We start from the raw sequence: 23,028 nt of genomic DNA, 5'->3' as shown, positions 1-23,028 counted from the left end.
GCTATAAACACATGTTTTAACCTTTCTGTGGGATTTAAAAATGTCTTCCATAAGTTCTCAGGAAATTAGAGTTCCAATTTTATGGCAAAATGATAAACTCTTAGTACATGAAAGTGATGGTATTTTGTTTAAATTCCAGAGTTTATACATAAACTTTACAAACTGAAGTGGTCATGCAGAATTTTTCATACCTAAAACAGACATGAGAAAGTTGATTTGAAGACTAAAATCTATTACTTCCTTTATGATCATATTCTCATAGGATTTTAGAACTTTAAGTTCATTGTGTTTATATTTCCAGTGTCAGTTTTTCTCTTCAGGCTGCAAAAACTTCACTTTCCCTTTCTCCTGGTATCTGAGCCCACCCCCGCCATCTTTTTACTGTTCACTACTCCTGTGTTATTTCACACACTCATCGATATAACTTGATTTTAAGGTCTACAAACTAACAATGCAATAAAGGACTTTGTAATTCATTTTAGTGGTAGATATTTACTGATATTTCTCTACAGTTCTTAATGACACTATGTCTGTAAGAGGCATTGATTTAGTGCTGAAATAAGAGCTTAAGTTATAGCTACATTTGTTAAAATGAGCTCTTTGGTCATGTCTTGGGTTCTGCTTAATAATTTCTTTAGCATCAGCATCTTCATGCTGGCCAGGCTGACATTTTATTTATAGGCTGAATCATTTACATGAATCCAGAGGGTCTATACCTGGTTCCAGGAGACCACCAGTCCAACTGTAGTCACTGGTGCAGGTTTGGCAATGTCTAGCATCCTTTGCATTACCCAACTTCTACTCTATGTATAAAAAAAGGAATATTTTCTTTCCAAAAGATGGAAGGTGAAGATGGTTGCCAATCTCATGAAGAGCAATAACATGTGTTAAGGATTTGATCTTCGTATGGGATCCTGTTCCCTTAATTATGGGCCATGTCTATTTATTCTGTTTTTGTTGCAGCTTGACATAGTGTCAGATAACCAATCAACAGTAGACCTTGTCTCCTCAAAGAGATTGTACAGGGATCCCTGGGTGGCCCAGCGGTTTAGCTCCACCTTCGGCCGAGGGCCTGATCCTGAAGACCTGGGATTGAGTCCCACATTGGGCTCCCTGCAGGGAGCCTGCTTCTCCCTCTGCCTGGGTCTCTGCCTCTCTCTCTGTGTGTCTTTCATGAATAAATGAACAAAATCTTTAAAAAAAAGAGAGAGAGAGAGATTGTACGATGCTTACTAGCACGACCCACACAATCTGGTGTCTGTGTCTGCCTGTTCACTGTCCCTACCGATTATCAAGCCCTGTTGTGGGAAAACACATACTATATACTGTAGTTCTATATAGTAATCACCAAATAGGGAATGGAATCAGAGATGTGAATTGGCAGAGAATATAGATGTATTATTTCTGTTTTATATTTTCAGTTGTCCTTTTGCCTTTTACTGAAAGAAGCCATGAGGAGCAGCCAAAGCAGATTGTCTTGGCATCTTCCCCCAAACCTGACTAATATTAGGGAGGATATTGTCTGTCATAATTCCTCACATCCAGGTGAGTAATTTCCTTTAGACTTAAGTACTGAATATGTTTTGCTCTTTCTAGGAAACTGGTATTTTTCTCCTCATGGAGAAAACATGTACATGAAAACATGTACATGACAATATTTCCATTTTTACTTTGAGGGCAAAAAGCTCAGAAACACTTCAGAACCAATTATTGCTACTCTGTTGGACCTTTTGGCTTATGAATTTGAGTCCTGTTTTTTCCCTCTGATTCTAACAATATAATACAATGTATACCTTTCTTGGTGTTTAATTTTATTCTTATTTGGCATATATTACTTTTAGGTCATCTCAGAAGCTTTGTGATTTAAAGAAGATTGTCAACCAGTTAATAAAAAAAGCTAGAATAAATAAATAAATAAATAAATAAATAAATAAATAAAGCTAGAACAGTAGTTTCTGATCATTCCCACAGGTCATTTTCCTATACCATTTCTGACATACGGTCAGGTCCTCTGTGTTTTTGGATCATCATGTCAGGAGAAGGAGTTGAGGAAGAAAAAGTCAGAGTTCCCTGTTGTGATTCTCTTGACAACTCCCACTATTTAAGAGAGCAGCTCATTTGTCTCTGAGCCAAACTGCCAGGGTTCTCACAGTCCTGCCTTCTTCTTTTGGAAATAAAGGGACTGAGGTTTGAAAGAGGCAATTTATCTCTTTTATGGAAGCAGAAAAAAAAAATCCTACTCTTGTGGTATAAAATGTTGGAAACTTTAGGATTATCTTGTTTTCCTATTTCTATAGTCAACCTAACTCAAAACCTGTATTTTGTCTGAAGGGAAGATCAGAGTTATTTTCATAGTTTCACACCTTCTGTAAATAGAGTTCCAGGTTTTCAAACAAAAAGAACAACAGCAATAATGAGAAGTGTACTGGATGAAGTGGCACATTTGCACATGACAGATTTGAGAGCAGCATCACCTACTCTCCTGTGGGGGTCTGCACTCAATCCCTGAGTGTCTCTCCTGCCACCTCATCCCATCTATGCCCCAGGGAATGGGACTTAAATAGCAAATAAAAAATACTATGGCAGGTTTAAGGGGGACCACAGAAGAAAGGAGAAAATTCTACATATTAGTATTCTCTAAGGCATTTTTTTTTTTTTTGCTTTTTAAACAAGAAGACCTGCATTTTCTTTTTTCCTTTTTTTTTACATTGAAGAGTAATTGACATACAATATTGTATTAGTTTCAAGTGTACAAGTGATTTGATATTTATATATAATGAAATGGTCATCACGATAAGTCTAGTTACCATCAGTCAACATACAAAGTTATTATACTATTATTGACTGTATTCTCTATTCTGTACATTGCATCCTTGTGTCTTATTTATTTTATGACTGGAAGATTGAACATCTTTATCCTATTTACTTGTTATGTCCAGACATTCACACCCGTCTCCTCTGGGGACCAGTTTGTTTTCTGTATCTCTCAGTCTGTTACTGTTTTGTTTTGGTGTTTTCCTTTGTTCTTTAGATTTCATATAAATGAAATCATATGGTATTTGCCTTTCTCTGTATGACTTATTTCATAGCATAACATCCTCTAGGTCCATCCATATTGTTGCAAATGACAAGATTTATTTCTTTTTATGGCCAAGTAATACTCCATTGCCTATATACTCCACTGGGTTTACTACAACTTTAACCATTCATTTATCATCTGATGCTTAGGCTGCTTCCATATCTTGGCTATTGTAAATAATGCTGTGTTGAACATAGGGGTGCATATTTTTTTGAGTTAGAGTTTTCATTTTCTTTGGATAAATACCTAGAAATGGAATTGCTAGATTGTATGGTATTTTTACATTTAATTTTGGGAGGAACTTCATACTGTTTCCATAGGGGCTGTACTAATTTACATTCCTACCAACAGAGCATAATGGGCTCCTTTTCCTTTACATGCTTGTTATTTCTTGTTTTTTTGATAATAGCAAGGTGTTAAGCATTTGCAGTTTTCATTTGGCCCAGCCAATTATGCAGTTGGAGGCCTGGGAATTTAAAAGAGAATAGTATCTCCAGCCCCATCCTAGATCTAAATCAGATTTCTAGGTAATTCACCTGCATATAAATGTTTGAGAAGCACTGATCTAGAGGTTCCTATCTAATATGATAGTCACTGACCACATGCAGGTTACTGAGCACTTGAAATGTATTTAGTCCAAATTGAGATGTGCTTTAAGTGTAAAAAACATACCAGGTTTTGAAGACTTAGTATGAAAACCGAATGTAAAACATCAGTAACTTTTATACTGATTAACATTGACATGACAACATTTTGGAGATGTTGAGGTAAATAAATATATTATCTAATGTAATTTTACCTATTTCCTTTTCTTTTTTAATGTAGAAGCTGGATAACTTTACATAGTGGTCTGCATCTGTGGCTCATATTGTATTTGTATCGGACAGTACTGGTTAGATTCCCCCATTCTACTTTCTTTTTTCGTCTCAGCTTATGTATCTTCTGTCACATTCTTTCAGGAACAGGTTAAATAAGTGCTATATTAAAATGGTAAGCTAATTCCATCTAAAGTGCTACTGTCAGTCCAGTACTTTAACATGTTGCCATTTCTAGATATCGTTGAGTTTTAACTGGGATCTTTAGTACCTTATTCCATTGCAGCGTTCTAGAAGCTTAGCTTACATCAGCATCCCCTAGAGGGCTTGTTAAAGTGCCAATCAGATTGCTGAATCCTGCCCCCAATGTATCTGACTCAGTCTGTCTGAGGTTGGGCCTAAGAATTTCATTTCTAACAAGTTCCCAGGTGATACCAAAGCCTCTGGTATGGAATCCATACCATAAGACCAACTATTCTCATGGCTCCCAACCCTGGCTACACGTCAGAATTGCCTGGGTAACTTTTAAAAAAATCACATGGGTGCCTATACCCCACCTCCCCAAGCTGGAATTTAGTTGTTTTAGGATATGACTCTGGGAATGATATTTTATTTATTTATTTGTTATTTATATATTTAAACAGCTACCTTTTATGTTTGTATATTTATATATTTAATAATCTGCACCCAACAAGGGGGGCTCGAGCCCAGGACCCCAAGATCAAGAGTCATATGCTCTTCTGACTGAGCCAGGCAGGCGCCCCAGGTAATGATAAGCAGCATTGAGAATGAATGCTGTAATTAAAAAACAGCAATAAGTGGGAATTATAGGCATTGGGACAGGGCCAGCATAGAGACATTTCTCTCTTCTCTTTTCCTTTTGAAGGAACAGAGAGCAAACAAGATGCTCAATCTTCACCCTACCCTGATGGGACATGGAGGCTAATTTGCACCATTGTGAATCAGATGGGTTTCAGGGAGAGGTAGTCATTTGCCCATACTGAACAAGAAGGTAACAGGAACTCAGTGTTTCCTCCTTACTTTGAACACCCTGGGAAGCTCCTGATGTGTTAAGAGGCCAAGACTTGGCATCTGAGGTTTCTGTCCTGTGTTTCCCTGTGTGGTTGGTGTCCCTCAGTGTGGCTCCTGGAACACACACAGTGCAGAGGTATTTGATTTACTTCAGGCAAACTTGGCACCAACAATATCATTTTCGTTTGTGACTTCAATGTGTTTCTCAAGAAGATGCATTTAAGAAATAATTTAATCTCTTGTGTTTGCCTTCAAGTGATGAGAAAAACATGAATATGAATTCAGTTTAATGATGAATCACCAGCTTAGCCTCGCCTGGGATTTGACTGACTCACTTGGTGTATGACTCATGTGTTATTCGATTTATATTGTTTGAAGATGGATTGCTGTGGCTCCTGGAAGTATTGTATTTTCTTCTGAACTTTTGAAAACTGTTCTTTACAGTGGATAAAAAAAAAAAAAGAAAATAGAAATGATTAATAATGAAATGTTACACACATATACACTTGTATATACCCAACAGGACTTTGGCAGGGAGAGATGCTGTAGTTTCCAAGCATATGGCAGTAACGTAAAGTAGGTTATTTGTCTTGACTAGATTAATATGAAATATATTTGTTTCTTGACAAACATGATTGATGGGCATGAGCAACCATCCCCAGGTTATTTATTTTGATTTGCTTCTCAATAATTGGGATGACTTCAGATGGCTGTTCATTTGTTCCTGTTTTTTTAGTCCCAACCAGTGGTAAGAATTCCCAAAAACTGTGAGCGTGAAGAATGCAAATATTTTTAAGTTCAAATTTCTTTTTTTTAAAAAAGATTTTATTTATTATTCATGAAGGACAGGGAGAGAGAAAGGCAGAGACACAGGCAGAAGGAGAAGCCGGTGCCATGCAGGGAGCCCGATGTGGGACTCAATCCCAGGACCCAGGAATCACCACCTGAGCCAAAGGCAGATGCTCAATCACTGAACCACCCAGGTGCCCCTAGTTCGAATTTCTTAAGGTTATTTCTTGAGTTACTATTTTCTCTTCTTTTTTAGATACACACAAATGCATTCCATGTTTCCTGAGTTCTAAATTTAACATCTCACCACCACTCTCTTGCCTCCCCTTCTTTCTAGTAGAGGTTAGACATACACTTCAAGCCAGGTATGCTTGCTGCTGATATGGTGCTGTCCATAGCTCTGATCTTTGGAACAGTTACTATTTTTTTACCTTGATAATTATTCACAATATGTTGATTGAGAAGATATTCCTTCACAAATCAAATGGTAGGTTATTGGATGACAGAAATCTACCTTGTATATCAAAGCAGCCAAAGTCATATGCTGATAATTTTAACGGGATCTCTTAAATGACCAAAAATACATAGAATTTTCTTAGGACAACCCGTAACATATAAGATGTTTTAAAGTACCTGAGCATTCCAAGTATTAGTGATGCAGAGGCAACTGCATTGATTTGGAAATCTAAGATAAGTACCCAAAATGAAGTTCTGTAAAAAATTTACCACATCTAGTATAATGGGTACGCAAAATCCCTAAATCATACAGAAAACTCATTTCACCTCATAATATCTTTCTTGATATTAAAAAGTTAATAAAAACTGTGGAAAATGGTTGGTTTGAATTTTGTCCTTCTTTCCACAAATTTCTATTGATGAAGATACTATCCATCAGTAAAAATGTTTGAAAGGACTCTAGTAGGTATACAAAAGGCTTGTGTATATTTTAAATAAATAATTTAGAGTTTACCTAAAAGAATTGAGTGTGAAAGTCTTTGTAGACATCATCTAAATAACTCAATGTAAAAAAATTGTGAAAATAGTAAGTGTGCTAAAACTATCTGGAAAATCTTTAAAAACTGTCTAAGACCTAACTATACACAGGCAGGTATCTCTGATTTTCCCAGAATGATTTTTGGTATTTTTGTTTTCTGGTCTATAATAGAGACTTTTAGCTTCAAATAACAAACCCAACATAAACATTAGAAAGCAGAAAAAGAAAGCAGAAAAAGAAAGGAATCCAGGGTTCTAAGTTCGTTCTCAGAGCTCTGTCTCCATCTTACTTCTCTTGACTTCTTTTTTACATATTGGCTTTCTTTGTATTTATTACCTAAATAAAATGGCTTCTGGGGTACCTGGGTGGCTTAGACGGTTAGCATCTGCCTTTGGCTCAGGTCATGATCTCAGGGCCCTGGGATAGAGCCTGAGTCAGGCTGCCTGCTCAACAGAGCGTCTACTTCTCCCTCTACCTCTCCCATCATACCCCCACCACTCCTGTTCATGCTGTCTCTGAAATGAATAAAGAAAATCTTTAAAAATAAATAAGTAAAATGGCTTCTTTTTATGGTTAGGAAAGATGGCAATAGGCCACTCCAGATTTCATTTTTCTTATAACTTGCCACTCTAGAGAGCAGGAGACCCTTTCTTATTGTACTTCTATGTAGGAAATCTTGGCGAAGGTCCCTGCTGGTTGATCCTGCTTGGGTCATAGGTTTATTCCCGAATCAATCATATTGGAAGTGGGAAGGATCACACTGGCCTCTCCTATTAGAGAAGAGGAGTGGGTATGATCAGCCTCATTAAAACCATATAAATCATATTCCTTTTAGGGAAAATGTATACTTTTATTAGAGAAAAGAGAGAAGGAAGTTAGACAGACAAAATACAACAGATGTCCACTAGTAGGCTGCTTTAAGTTATTTTTGTTTTTATAAGTTGTAAATTAATGGCAAGTTTGTCTTATCTGTTTAGTGATTTCTACATATGTTTTTGTGTGTATGATTGTTTATGTGTGTGCTCATTTTTTGTTTTATTTTAAATATAGGATCATATTCTTTAAAGGAAAGTTTAACTTTTACTGGGAAATATATTCACCCATGTCCTGAACTCAGCATGTTTCCAGAGTTTGTCCTTGGCATTGCTTTGGAAGCTCTGAACTGTAAATAATCTGTTTAATAACCACATGGAAAGGGAGAAGAAAGAAATATAAATATGGGAGAAATAATTCTTCAAATGATTCTATAATGCTGCCTTACAGAAAGTCCTAAATGTGGGCAAGCACTCCACTTACTGCATAAGCCCCCAGGAAGCCTGCTTTTTCCCCTCCTCTCCTACTATAATCACCATCACCAGAGATTCCTTTGCTTGTTTTTCAATTTATGTAGATTAAATCATATAGTATGTACTCTTTTGTGTCTGGCTTATTTCACTCGGCACTGTTTGTGACATTTCTCTGTGTTGTTGAGTGCAATTTGTTCATTTTCATTACTCTTTGGGATTCCATTGTATGCATATGCCACATTTTATTTAACATTCTGTTGTTGATGGATGCTTGGGTTGTTTCTAATTTGGGGCTACTACGAAAAGTGTTGCTATGTACATTTTTACATGCTGTATAAGAAGCATATGTACACATTTCTATTGTTTATATACCCAGAAGAGAAATTACTGGATCATAGTATATGTATATATTCAGCTTTAGTAGATGTGTCAAATTTAGTTTTCAAAGTGATTTGTACCAGTTTATATTCCTACCAACAATTAATGAGAATTCTAATTGTTTTCACATTCTTACTAACATTTGATATTGTCAGAGTTTTAAATTTTAGCTATGTTCAAGGATTTGCATATTTCTTTTATCATGATTTTAGTTTGTATTTCCCTGATGACAAATGGGGTTAAGCATCTTTTAATGTGTTACTAGGTCATTTGCCTATTTTGTCCTGTGGAGTGCTTGTTCAAGATTTTTGCCCATTTTTTTCCCCCAGATTTTTCTTCTTATGATTTGTAGGAATTCTTTATATGTTCTGGAAGCAAGACTATACAAACACACATACATATTTGTGACTTGTTTTTTCAGTCTTTTTTTTTTTTTAATTTATTTATGATAGTCACACACACACACAGAGAGAGAGAGAGAGAGAGAGGCAGAGACACAGGCAGAGGGAGAAGCAGGCTCCATGCACCGGGAGCCCGATGTGGGATTCGATCCTGGGTCTCCAGGATCGCGCCCTGGGCCAAAGGCAGGCGCCAAACCACTGCGCCACCCAGGGATCCCAGTTTTTTCAGTCTTAATGGTATCATTAAATGAAGGGAAATTTTTATTTTACTAGATTTTAATCTACCTCCCTCTCTCTCTTTTAATCATTAGTGCTTTGTACATCTTTAAAATTCTTGGGCATTGTTGGACCTTTGCATCTCCATATACATCTTACCAATAAGCTTTTCAATTTCCATAAAAAGCCTGTTGGTGTTGAGATGGCTTTGAATCAAAATTTTTGGAAGATCTCCCCTGGGAAGTTGTGTTTAGGCTGAAGACTAAAGGAATAAAAGGAGCCAGTTATGTATGGAGGGGGTGGGGAGAAAGAATTTTCTAGGGCAAAGAAACATAGTGTACAAAGGTTCAAAGTGTAAAAAAAAGGTAGCAAAATTGAGGAACCGAAGATGGCCTGTGTGGCAGAAGCAAAGTGGTGGGTGAAGCTGATCTGTTAGTCAAAGCCCAGATCCTGCAGTCTTAAGGCCATAGTAAGGGGTTTGATTAACAAGTGATTTGCAGAGACTCAGAAACTGTTGCTTTGTTTGTATGCTATCAAAATGCTGTGTTTTTTTTTTTTTTTTTGTAAGATTTTACTTTGGCATTTATTCAAATACTCTTTATTTTTTTTATAGGTAATTTAATTTGAAAGGCCCTTAGTAATTTACAAAGCTATAATTTGATTCTCTTTGACTGAAAACAGAAGTTTTGTTGAATTCCATGACTCAAATTTGGTCTGAATATATCCATGGGTACTTTCTAAATCCATTTAACTCTCACAATTCCTTGTATTATTTGAACTCAGTGCATTAAATCATTTCTTTGAAAACTAGGCAAAAAGGTCCCCCACATGACTCAGTATATGTTCACTTCATGTCTACTTTCATTCTTTTTTGTTCACTGGGAAGAATTACAAAAAAGATGAGTCAACGGTAAATGGTAAATGCGGGAGTCTGAATCTATGCCCATTATCCTCAGGCATCCATAGAAACACTTGTAGCTTAGAACTCTTATCAAAAGGCCTTTTGTTATTTCAAGGGCAGCACTAACATGCACAGTGACTATATGTTTTTGAATGCTTCAAAGAATCTTTGCTATTCTCCAGAAAGAATACAGCTGCTTTAGCAATTGCAACAGGGCTCCATGTATAAAGTGCTCTCCAAGTGAGTCCAAACGGTTTTATTTATGTCAAATGGTCAACCTTTACAATGGTTCTTTATATCAAAGCAATTGCATGTGGCTCTAGAAAGTAAATCCTTGTTACTTTGTCTTACTACCATAAAAAGAATGCAGTTCAATAAATAGTTGAATGAGTTTATGGACAAGATACATTGTTAAGCTCTTCTGAGCGTGCAAAGATGACCAAGGCTGGAAAGCTAATATCAAGGGTCTTAACCATTCCTGAGCACAGGGTGGTGGGGTACTCTTACAGAAAATGCTGTGGAGCAGAGTAAGAAGAAATGGAAGACACAATGGGGGAGTATTTAATAAGCTCAAATGAACCATAAATAAAATGGTGTTAGTCCTTTCTTTATCAAGCTTTGCTCTGCCTTGGTAGCCCTGGCCTCACCAACAGGTGTGGTCTGGAAAAGTCTTGTCACTAGAGGTCACTTACTGAATAGATTGGGGTAAATTTCTTCAGAGTACATAGTTAATTCTGGCTCTGAGCTCCTGAGCTCTTGTTAGGGTCTAGCCTTTTTTTCTGAGGGTATGACCCTGTTCCCTAAATACTCAGCTATCTTCTGGGGTTCTTCACAAATGGGACAGTCCCTGGGATTCCTATGTTTCTTCCTGCTTGATTTCTGAATGTGCTTTTGGCAAGAGACTCTCTTCTTGCAGCCCAACTGCCAGGCCTAGGGCCCCTTGGGAAATAGTACTGGCATCCATAGGTTGCCAAATTTCTTGAACGAGGATATGAATGATAAGCTTACTTCCTTGCAGTAGGGTCAGCTTGGCAGCTTTGTGTGTCCCTTAGCCCATCAATTTTTTGTTTTCTTTCCATTCCTTAACCAGCCATAATGAAGCCTCCTTCAATTTATCCTCACTTCTTTTTTTTTTAAATTTATTTATGATAGTCACACAGAGAGAGAGAGAGGCAGAGACACAGGCAGAGGGAGAAGCAGGCTCCATGCACCAGGAGCCCGACGTGGGATTCGATCCCGGGTCTCCAGGATCGCGCCCTGGGCCAAAGACAGGCGCTAAACCGCTGCGCCACCCAGGGATCCCTTATCCTCACTTCTATAGGTAATTATTCTGGATTTAGATTTGCCTTCTTGGCCTTTTAGAGTTCTACCACGTATTTACCAAATGCTTTCTATATATTCTTGGTGTCCTATATTCTTTGCTTCTGATCCAGGAACTCACTACATAGAAAAATATTTAAGTCTGCTTCAGGTTCATAGTTCTTATGAATCCTTCTCTCGAAGGTACTTGGCCTCAGAGAGCAATCAAAAAGCTTGCTGAAAACCTAAAACACTAGATGGAAGATATTGTCTTGCCTAGTTAGTGTTTGTCCTGCTTGATGCAGCATATACTATGAGTCAACAAATAGTACATGGTGCTATTCTTCTAGAAACAGAAGGCACAGGTGTGTGTACCAGGGATGTAAGTTGAAGCTGTTCCTTACATAAAAGTCTTAATGACATACCTCCTACAAAAATCTTTCATTTAATCTCTGTAACTCTGGGCTCAACTGATTTAGAGATTTCAGATCCCAAGAGACACACGTGTCCATCAGGAAACACAATAGTGTTTCCACTGAATTGAAAGCTTAGTCTATTACCTGGGCTCTTCTTTTTTTGTTTTTCTCCAGTTTTATTGAGTTATAATTGACATACAATATTATGTAAGTTTAAGGTGTACAATGGGATGATTTAATATATATATTTGATATATATATTTTGCTATATATATATTTGCTATATTATTTTGCTATATATATGTATATATATAGTACATATATATATATATACATTCTCTCTATATATACATATATATAGCTATATATATATATATATATATATATATATATAGCTACACAATAAAGTTAACTCATCCATCATCTTGCATAGTTACCTTTTTGTATGTGTGGTGAGAGCTTTAAAGATTTAACCTCTTATGAAGTATAGTCACCATGCTGTAGATTAGATCCCCAGAACTTACTTGTCCTACAACTGAAAGTTGGTACCCTTTGACCGCTTTCATTCATTTCTCGCTGACGCCCACCCCTGGCAACCATCAATCTACTCCCTGTTTCTATGAATTCAGTTTTGTAGATTCCATATATAAGTGGCAGCATACAGTATTTGTCTTTGACTTCTTTCACTTAGCATAATGTTCTCAAAGTTCACCCATGTTATCCAAATAGCAGAGTTTCTTTTTAATGGCTGGATAATATTCCAGTGTGTGTGTGTCCATGTGTGTATGTGTGTCTCTGTGGAAGACAGTATGGAGGTCCCTCAAAAAATTAAACATAGATGGGATGCCTGGGTGGCTTAGCGGTTGAGTGCCTGCCTCAGCTCAGGGCGTGATCCCAGGGTCCGGCATCAAGTTCCATATCAGGCTCCTTGCAGGAATCCTGCTTCTCCTTCTGCCTATGTCTCTGCCTCTCTCTCTGTGTCTCTCATGAATAAAAAAATAAGATCTTAAAAAAAGATTAAACATAGAACTATCATATTATCCTATAATCTCACTTTTGGGTATATAGCCAAAAGAAATGAAATCATCATTTTGAAAAGATATCTGCACTTACATGTTTATTAAAACATTATTTACAATAACCAAGGCATGGAAACAATCTAAATGTCTTTCAACAGATGAATGGATAAAGAAAATGTCACACACATTGGTGCTGCACCAATTTATATTCACCAAGAGTGCACAAAGTTTCCCTTTTCTCCACCTTTTCACCAGCACTTGTCTCATCTTTTTTTGAGAATAGCTATCCTGTAACACCTGAGTGGCTCAGCGGTTTAGCGCCTGCCTTCGGACCAGGGCATGTTCCTGGAGTCCCGGAATCGAGTCCCACATCGGGCACCCTGCATGGGGCCTGCTTCTCCCTCTGCCTATGTCTCTGCCTCTCTCTGTGTCTCTCATGAATAAATAAATAAAATCTTAGAGAGAAAGAGAGAGGGAGAGAGAGAGAGAGAGAGAATAGCTATCCTAACTGGTGTCAGGTGATATTTCATTGTGATTTTAATTTGCATTTTCCTGATGATTAGTGATATTGATCACCTTTGCATTTAGCTGAGGGCCATTTATATATTTTCTTTGGAAAAATATCTATTCCAGTCTTTTGCTTATCTTTTAATCAGACTATTCATTTATTTGCTCTTGAATTTATGAGTTTTTAAATATATTTTGGATATAAACTGCTCATCAGATTTATGATTTACAATATTTTCTCCCATTCTGTAGGTTGCCTTTTCATTGTTGATTGTTTCTTTTACTGTGTAGAAGCTTTTTAGTTTGATGTAGTCCCACTTAATTATTTCATTTTGCTTTTGTTGCTTGTGATTTTGGTGTCATATCAAAAAAATCACTGCCAAGACCAATGTCAAGGAGAGTTTTCCTTATGTCTTTTTCTAGGAGTTTTAGGATTTCAGGACTCATATTTAAGTCTTTAATTCATTTCAAGTTAATTTTTGTGAGTGGTATAAGATAGGGCTCCAGTTTCATTCTTTTGCAAGTGGTTATCCAGTTTTATGAACACCAATTATTTAAAGAGACCATCTTTTCCACATTGACTATTCTTGGCTCACTTGTCCAATATTAGTTGACCATATGCATGGTTTATTTCTGGATTTTTAATCCTATTCCTTGGTCTATGTGTGTTTTTTTATGCCAATACCATACTGTTTTGATTATTATAGCTTTGTGGTATTGTCTGAAATTAGAATATGTAATTAAATCTAACTTTGTTCTTTTCCTCAGGATTGCTTTGACTGTTTGGAGTCTTTTGCGGTTCCATACAAATTTCAGAATTTTTTTCTATTTTTATAAAAAATACCATTGGAATTTTGGTAGGGATTGCATTGAATCTGTAGATGGCTTTAGATAGTATGGACATTTTAACATCATTAATTCTTCAAATCCATGAACATGTGCTATGTTTTAATTTATTTATATATTTTTTCCATTTCTTTCCTCAATGTCTTATAGTTTTCAGTATATAGATATTTCAACTCCTTGATTAAACTTATTTCTAAGTCTTTTGTTATATTTGATGTTACTATGAATGGGGTTGTTTTCTTTATTTCTCTTTCAGATATCTCAATATTAGTATATAGAAATGCAACGGATTTTTGTACACTGATTTTGCAACTGATTTTATATCATGCAAAGGTACTGAGGCTGAGTTGCATTATATTCATTAGAAATATTTATTAGTTATTTATTATTTTTGAAGGAATGGTTTGGACATAAAAGCTTATGAGAATATCAGGTAGCCAAAAGTGAGAAGATGAGGTTTTCATTTGTTGTGTTTTTTTGTTGTCTAGAAAACGAAGCACCTTTCCTATTTGGGGGGAGGCTTCATATTGGGTTAATCTTGGTGAGGGCAGTACCCCGCTTCTTCTTAAGGGTGCTGAGATGCCTACCCCAGGAAGGTTGGTGTACAAGACTGTTACCTGCCTCAACCAGTCCGAAGCTTATGGAACGGTTTGGAATCCAGAGTGAGTATGTCAAAGGAGAGATGATGGCTACAATTCATTTGCATCAGTGTATCCTATATTTTAGGTATCTTGAATAATATGGAACAATGGAAATAATCCAGAAACTTACTTGATAACTAATTAAGATTATTTTTAGTTGTTCTGATTTTTTAAAAAGTATCTCCTTTTTCCCCAAACGGAAGTATGGTACAATCAAAATAATTGTAGAAAAATTCTGACATGCATGCTGTGTTTTTTCCTGTTTATTTCCAGCACCTGATCTGACATGTTGCAAGTATTTGACAAATGTTTGTATAAATGGATTTTAGGAGAAAGAAAATATAATATTATTAATGAAAAGACCTACTTTGTTGCATTCTTCAATTAGATTTCTCGTAAAATAAAACACTGACCGTTTTACTTCACTTTTGCATATTTATTAACAGTATTATCACCTTTATTATTACTCTTTGGTTATTTCTACAACAAATACTCTTTACTTTTTAAATTTCCTAATATTTTACCATTCGGATCTGACTGGTAGTTCTAACAAAAGTAACCATTTTTCTTTAGTTTAGAGATTAAACTGTGAAATTTATTGCCAGAATTCTTTAAAATATCGATGACCCAGTGATGCTACTACATATTAATGAAACCATCACTGATTTGGAAATCACTAGTGTGTTATTTTGGCTCATATCTTTAAGGGAATTAAAGTTCACAGCTCACTGGCTTCAAAATTTCAATAGAATAGTATTACAAAAACAGTTTGATTAAAATGTCTAAGAGCCATCAGATTGAATATCCCCATCACCTCCCTGAGAACAACTTTCTTGAGAGATATAGTAGCCTATGTACAACTCTCATGTAACAATCAGAAAAAACAAAATGGGAAGAAGTAAGAATTGAAATCGGTATCCCACATTTATAAAGTTTAAATATCTTCCTTTTGGAAAAAGTGCCAGGATACTAAATGTAGAAGTTGTTTTTCACAGCAGACAAACCTGGTTGGTATGTTCTTGGGCTATAGAGATACTCATTAGCATTGAATAACCTTGCCCATGGTAAATATTTAGAATGTGATTTCTAATTCTAGTCAATATACCTGAAAATGGATATGTGACTTGACCAGGAAACTTACAGAGTTTCATTATTTCTTTTTTTGGATTATATTTAATGGAATGTTACAGACTTTTCATAAAGAAAAATTGCTAATAATTTCAGTGTTAAGATCCGGACTAAAAAAAACCAGCACATTTTCCTTCTAATGCTTACCTCCCATGTAGCATACATTATACAAAAGTACCTAAGTGTAGAAGAGATCGGTAAAAATCCAATAAACTATATGACTTGAATATACTTTTCCCAACAAAAGAAGTAATTGTAGTAAAGCTAAAGCAATTTAATTCCAATCATGGAATTTGCGATTGAACTGCTCCCTGATAACAGGTGGCAATGTTTGCTACAGGATTGGAGGGAAAGGAGCCAGTAGAAACCACTCCTGGCACCTTCTGACCATCTGCAGTTACCTCTTAGATTCCTATTAAATTACAGCATCTGATCTGCAAAATTAAATTTTCTTTTTAAAAGTAAGAGGAAGAAAGAGTCAGAGGGAAAATAAGAGCTCAAGCAAAATCAGTCTTTGCATCAGAGAGGCACAGAGCAACCATTGAAGGATTAAAGATGACCTTCTCTGAGGACATGCTCCTCTCTTCCCAGACTGCTCTCATGCTGCCCCAGCAGACGCAGAAGCAAGTCACAGGGCCACGGTCATAGGAATGCTGGGGTGTGGGGCTTGCTGGCCTGATGTGCTCATGGAAGCCCTGCATGTGGACTGTCCTGCAGCTGAACTGAGAGGGAGAGCAGCATGGCTCCACTAAGAACCAGTGGGAAGGGCCGGGCACTTCGATGGGCTTCTTTCCAATTCTAGCTGTGTCCTTCTAGTTAACTACACAGGTCATTTGTTTCATTTCTCAAAGTAACAGTTCCCTAGAAAGGTTGACATGAAGATTGGGTATAAGGGATGCAGCACAGTGCCTGGAGTTAGCAATGTTTTGAGTAAATGGCAATGATGATGTTGCTGGAGGTGATGAGGAAGAGGATGAGGGAGTGAATAAACATGAGGAAGAAGACGATGATGAAAAGAACTAAGCACTGGGGCACCTGGATGGCTCAGTTGCTTAAGTGTGTGCTTTAGGCTTGGGTCATGATGTCAGGGTTGGGGATAGAGCCCAGTGTCAGTCTCCACACTCAGTGGGGAGTCTGTCCCTTTGCCTCTTTCCCTTCCCCTTCTAGTGCTCTGTTTCTCTCAAATAAATAAATAAATAAATAAATAAATAAATAAATAAATAAAATCTTAAAACAACAACAACAACAAAACATCAAGCATTGGCTAAGGCTGGTTTTTACTTCAACTTTGGGTAAACCAAGCTCACTATCCAGATGAAAGTATTTTCTTCATGGCATGGAGTTGGACCAGGCATTACAATGTACCTTCCTGTTTTTTTTTTTTTTTTTTTAAGATTTTATTTATTTATTCATAGAAACACACACACACACAGAGAGAGAGAGAGAGAGGGAACCTAATACAGCCTGGGTGGCTCAGTGGTTAAGTGCCTGCCTTCGGCCCAGGGCGTGATCCTGGAGTCCCCGGATTGAGTCCCTCATCGGGCTCCCTGCATGGAGCCTGCTTCTCCCTTTGCCTGTGTCTCTGCCTCTTGCTTTCGGTGTGTCTCTCATGAATAAATAAATACAAATCTTTAAAAAATAAAACAAAAACAAATATTAACAGTGCTGTAAGCTAATGAGTACCATTAAGAAAGGGAAAAATGCTTTGAGAAAATTTAATAATAAAATTCAAGATTTCCATCAAGTTTACTGATTCCTTAAAACTCATGAAAGTTACAATTTTCAAAAAATCTTTTTTTCCCCATTGTATACTGACAGTTAAAAACATAGCAGTAAAATTGATAATTAAGATTACTGGGCATGTAGAGCTATTACATTAGAACTTTCTGAATGAGTAATATACAGATAAGCTTTATTGCAGGAACCTGATTAACAAGTTTATCATCTGTATAGTAGATGTTCTTTCTGCCTGCCGAAGCTACTTGGAAAACAAGCTGGAAAAGACATTTGAAACATTCTTTTTTGCATTCTTTGATTATGTCTTGTTTGCCTCGAATCCTTATTTATGGATGAGATAATGTCTGAAAACTTCCCCTTCTTTATCTTGAGATAGAAGTATTTTTCTCCTTATGGCCTAAGTCAGCATTATTTTGGAGGACTATACAAGTTATTTTGAATTCATTATTTTCTTCAGTCGCTTTTAGACTGTTATCAGCTGTAAGTTGTCACAGACCTTATTTCAGAACTAAAGAAAAATAAATGAAGAAATGAAGCTTGAACATAGGATATGATAATCTTTCTCAAGGATCATTTTTTCCCCAAATCAGCCATTTTTAAAAAGATTTATTTATTTGAGAGATAGAGGAAAAAGAGAGAGAGACTGTGCATGAGCAAGGGGAGGGGCAGAGGGAAACAATCATCAAGCAGACTCCCCGCTGAGCATAGAGCCCAAGGTGGGGCTCAATCCCATGACCCTGAGGTTATGACCTGAGATGAAATCAAGAGTTGGTCACCTAACTGACTGAGCCACCCAGGTGTTCCCCAAATCAGGCATTTTTAATGGGATTGTCAGAGAAAATTAATTCTTAAGACATTTCTAGGATTCTGAATCCCTCTTATCAACTGAGTGTGAGATTTGGGCAGTCTCCAAAAACAGTATAGCAAAATGTCTATCATGCTATGATTCAAGGAAGAACTTCTTTGACTAAAAGACATGACAATTCAGAGCAAAGAACTAAAAATATGGTTAGTAACTCACTCCCTTTGGAGTGCTACCTACAGAGTTATCTTTCCTTGCTGAACTTTTTCATGCCATCAAATTTGTTACATGGTGTTTGATTGTTGCCTAGTGGCACAAGAAAGGTCTGAGTAGAGGAGATAAGTAAAATCACAGAACTGGACCATAATCCTAATTAATTCTTTAGGCCTCCCCTTATATATTGTGACAACAAGTTATGGAACAATGAAAAGACCATCATCCTTGAAATTAGAGTACCAATGTTCTGGCCCTCCTTCTGCCACCTGGAAACCTTGGGCAAATAACTTAAACAGGCCGAGACTCAGTTTTTCCATCTGCTCATCAAACAATAGAATTATCATAAACATTAAATGTGGTAGCATATCTATAATTACTTTGTGAAATATAAAAGGTTGCATAAATCCAATATATTATTTTCTAAGTTATAGTGAATCTTATCTTGTGTATATGTTAAAAGGTTACATAAGAATGTTTTTACTAAATTTCCTTTTGTGACACATCTACTTTGTCTTAAAGAAGATTCCATGATAATCTGGTTAGAAATTTTCCAGAGCAGAACTAGGGAATGTTTTCCCTAGAATGTTTTAATTTCTCTAGGTCATTGTGTGAGAAATATCTTCCTGGGCCTTTGTCACAACCCCATAGACTTGGACAAGGAGCCAGAAGACCTGGGTTTGTGTCCAAATTCATCATTAACTGTACGACTTTGAGCTGATTCTGTTACCTCTCTGAGCTTGTTTCTCAAACAGTAAAAAAAAAAAAAAAAAAAAAGCAGAAATAGTATTACCCGACTTGCTTATCTCACAGAAGTATTATGGAAAGCAAATAAGAAAATGGACATAGACCACTTAGTAAGCTATAATAAAATTCTGATCAAACATAAATTCTGCATTATTCCTCTGACATCACTAATAATAGTTTGTTATATCATAAATGTACTTGACTACAAGAATAGCTTTTTATTTGGAGGGTATTTTTTTAAATCAAATGTACAGTTAAATGAAAGCATAATAACAATGTTTGCTTACAAAGACCAACAAGAAATGGCAGTAAACTACATAACAGCTTCAGTGAAGTAGCTACTCAAAGGGGAATGAAATGCATTATCTCAAAATATTTGAAGATAGACCATTAGCTGCTTGGTTATTACTGCTAAAAATAGTTTTCTCTCCATATAAAATTATCTCAGTATTGTAAGCAACCATTTTAAACTTTAAAAAAGCGTGGCTCAGGTGACCTAACTTCTTTTATACAATGTGAGATGAAATGGAAAAGAATACATTTCCCAGAAAAATTCAGACAACTAATACAAATAGTTTAGTGCCACACTCCACCTACTGAAGTTCACAGCATTCCTTTAGTTTCCTGAGTAACTGATTCAAATCACCATTCAAAAGGCTCTTTGGGCCCTGTGTTATCCAAACAGACTGTATTGATCTAATAAATCAGATAATTGGTGAGTAAATACAGAATTTTCTTTGTGCTATGCTGATATAGCTTCAAAGGTGAAATTTGTCTCAGAACAAAGAAAAAGTCCCACAGAGAGACTAGCACATGTGGAAAATGATTCTTCTCCCCACATAAACTGGACCTTTGACATTTTTTCATTTTAAGAAGAAAAAGCATTTAATATATCAAAATTACACATTCATCTGCATTCTCCAGTGTGCTTCTAAAATAGTTTACTGTGAAACTGCCTTGCGGTAATATACTGACGAGTTTTGTGTAAATATATACTATCACCAAAAAAAGTTATATATCATAGGATATTTGGCACCTTGCTATTGACTAGTTTTCATTAGACTGCGTGGGAAAGGGCCATAAGCAATATCAGAATGTTTTGAACACTTAACAGAGAACCAAGAGGAATGTTAAGTAAACCAAACAGCTTCTTTTGAACGTGTCAGTTTATACCAGTTCAGTTCTGGAAAGCAAGAGTTAGAGATTTCCTTTCTTATCAACTAAACACTCTTTCTGATCTCGTTCTCTTTAATAGGCAGCACCAGGCCAGAAGACTTGATCCTCCTGTCTATCACCCTGACTGACCACCATCGATAGTTATGAAGACGTATCAATGGCTCCCAACAAATATAGACTGTAGGAAAGACAGTAGAGTATGATGTTGGCAAAGCAAGGTGTCTTCTGCTTAGCCTTGAAAGCAGCTATAAAAACAACCCTGGCAACTCAAGACTGAAATGTTTCAAATGGAGTAGGTCATGGACATGTGATGAGCCTCTTGCTGGTAATAATTTTCTGTTGGCTTCTGAGGGAGAGACCCATAAACATGGTTAAAATTACTTTTTGGTTATGGTTTATGTGTGAAAGTCACAAAACTGATTGCACTTTTGGCCATTCTGTGGGACAGGAAGTTAAACACAATATTTGGATTGTTAAAAAATTCAGTAAGTAATTGGAGTTCACTTATATATGATAAAATCTGTCAATAAGCACTAAACTTGCCATCAAGAGAATTTTTTTTGCAAAGTTTGGGGGAGGGGCCGAGGGCAAAGGAGAGGGAAAATCTTAAGCATTTTCCATGCCCATTGCATGAGCCCAATGTGGGGCTCAATCTCACAGCCGTGAGATTATGACCTGAGCTGAAATCAAGAGTTGGATGCTTAACTGATTGAGCCACTCAGGTGCCCCACTATCAAGAGAATTTTCAACGTGAATTTCCAACTATAAGCTGCCTATAAAATAAAGATCACATGGTATTGATTCATTAAAGCCAGAAATTGGCCACAAGAGCTCTCCGTGTGATGGACACTAAGCAGGAATTGTGATTTAGATGCTTCCATTTGATGGTGAGTCTCAGTTTTTGAAATATTTGAAACTGAGAACTTTTAAATAAAAAAATGCATTCATTATATTCTGTTGACTTCTTCTCTGTCTCTGCCTCAACAAAGGCTCACTAAAAGCAGGCTGAGAATTTACTTAATTCATTTAGTCTGAGACAATTGAAACTATAGCTCTAGTTTAAAATTCCAAGTATTTGCTAAAATTCTATGTTACCTGCATCAAGTGAAACTTCACTATAAAATATTGAAGATGGCTTTGGCCCCCTGGCCACCTCACTCACTTAAGGTTCTCTGAGAAATTCTTTTGCCCTGTCCTTGGACTTCTGTGATAGCACTTCTGTTAAGCACTACTTCTCAATCTGTCATGTGCATACAAATTGCCCAGGGACTTTGTTAAAGCACAGATTCCAATTTAGGGAGGAGGGGGTATTTCCAAGATGCTTTCAGATTATCATGCTAGCCTGTAGATATACTTTGAGTACCAAGGCACTAAACTTTGGCCTTTTTTTCTCCACTACTTACTCCACCCATGGAAGGAAGGGAGATTTATCTAATTGGTGTAGTCAGAATCTGACAGTTATCACCCATGATCATCCTATCGAGATATGGGGGCAGAGGCCACTTGTTGCAGGTGGCCGCCTCTTTTGCCCTCTCCCCTTGTAGGTGCCCTGCCAAGAGGGGGGAGTGTCCTCCATCTGTTGAAGTTCCTGGGAAGTTTCTGCTGGTAGGGCAGAAAATGTATAGCAGTGCCTATCACAGCCTGGTCTGTAAAGTCAGTGTCCTTGGGGATGCTGTAAGCCTCTTTGGCAAAGGATCCAAATATTGTTCCCAGCCCAGCTCCACCAGCAATAAAGCAAACCTTCAGCTCCTTCATTTGAATCCTGTGTATGTTTCTCAGTTTGTTACAAACCTAGTAGAAAGAGGGCGGTAATTAATTGGTCCTCTAAACTCTAAGGAATGCTATAGAAAAGTCGGCCTTCTGATATGGGAGCTCATCCTGGCTTCTTGGATAGTAGAGAGTAGTTGTCTCCTGTAGAGGATCTGCAGCTACTTATTACCTCCATTGTCAAGGTTAAGGCACAGATGAAGGTTATTTTAAATAGAGTTTGAAAAATTGAGTCAACTGTCCTGCTGTTGCTGGGCTTTTTACATCCTCAGAATCTATTGAGCAGGAGTAGGTTCCCATTAGAAAGGTGGGATTCAGATGAGAGAGGGACCTGTTTTTACCTATGGACTTCCTGGGAAAGCCCTAGAACTCAGAGCAATGCAGGTGTGGAGCTTCTTTCTAAGGGAGGATAGAATACTATTTTAAGGAGGTTAGAGATTCCAAGAGTTATGCCGTAACAATAATGACTCAAGTTGTATTTAATTCTAGCCTACTTAGTCTCCTACTCCTCCACCCGCTTGTCAGTTTGCCTGTCACCGAGCCTTACAGAGTGAATTACCTTTAACATTGTCTGACCAAAAGTCTATATCCTTAAGCAACCATGGCCAATGGCCCAGGTCTGAGTTCTCTTTCGTGGGAATTGTCTTGGCCTGAAGGAGCTTACAATGCCAGGATTGATGGCATATTTGTTTTTGTTTTTGTTTTTGAAGATTTTATTTATTTATTCATGAGAGACACAGAGAGAGAGAGGCAGAGGGAGGTGCAGGCTTCATACAGGGAGCCAATGTGGTACTTGATCCCGGGACCCTAGGATCACACCCTGAGCCAAAGGCAGATGC

General features: G+C 37.0%; 1 long non-coding RNA gene across 3 annotated transcripts in view; it reads left to right on the top strand.

Moving 5' to 3' along the window:
- LOC140632380 (uncharacterized) overlaps positions 1–22,120 on the top strand; it is a 51,558-nt gene extending 29,438 nt beyond the window's left edge. Inside the window, exons 5-8 of one of the 3 annotated variants that reach the window (XR_012029943.1) lie at positions 1,422–1,545; positions 11,044–11,212; positions 14,549–14,640; positions 20,502–22,120. This is a non-coding gene — a long non-coding RNA (uncharacterized lncRNA). The remainder of the gene's footprint in view (positions 1–1,421; positions 1,546–11,043; positions 11,213–14,548; positions 14,641–20,501) is intronic. The other 2 variants (XR_012029936.1, XR_012029934.1) reach the window with 2 other exon arrangements.
- The last annotated feature ends 908 nt before the right edge of the window (positions 22,121–23,028 follow it).

This window comes from Canis lupus, chromosome 1, assembly GCF_048164855.1.
Source record: "Canis lupus baileyi chromosome 1, mCanLup2.hap1, whole genome shotgun sequence".
Classification (NCBI taxonomy): Eukaryota; Metazoa; Chordata; class Mammalia; order Carnivora; family Canidae; genus Canis; species Canis lupus.
This window is presented reverse-complemented; position numbering and strand designations above follow the sequence as displayed.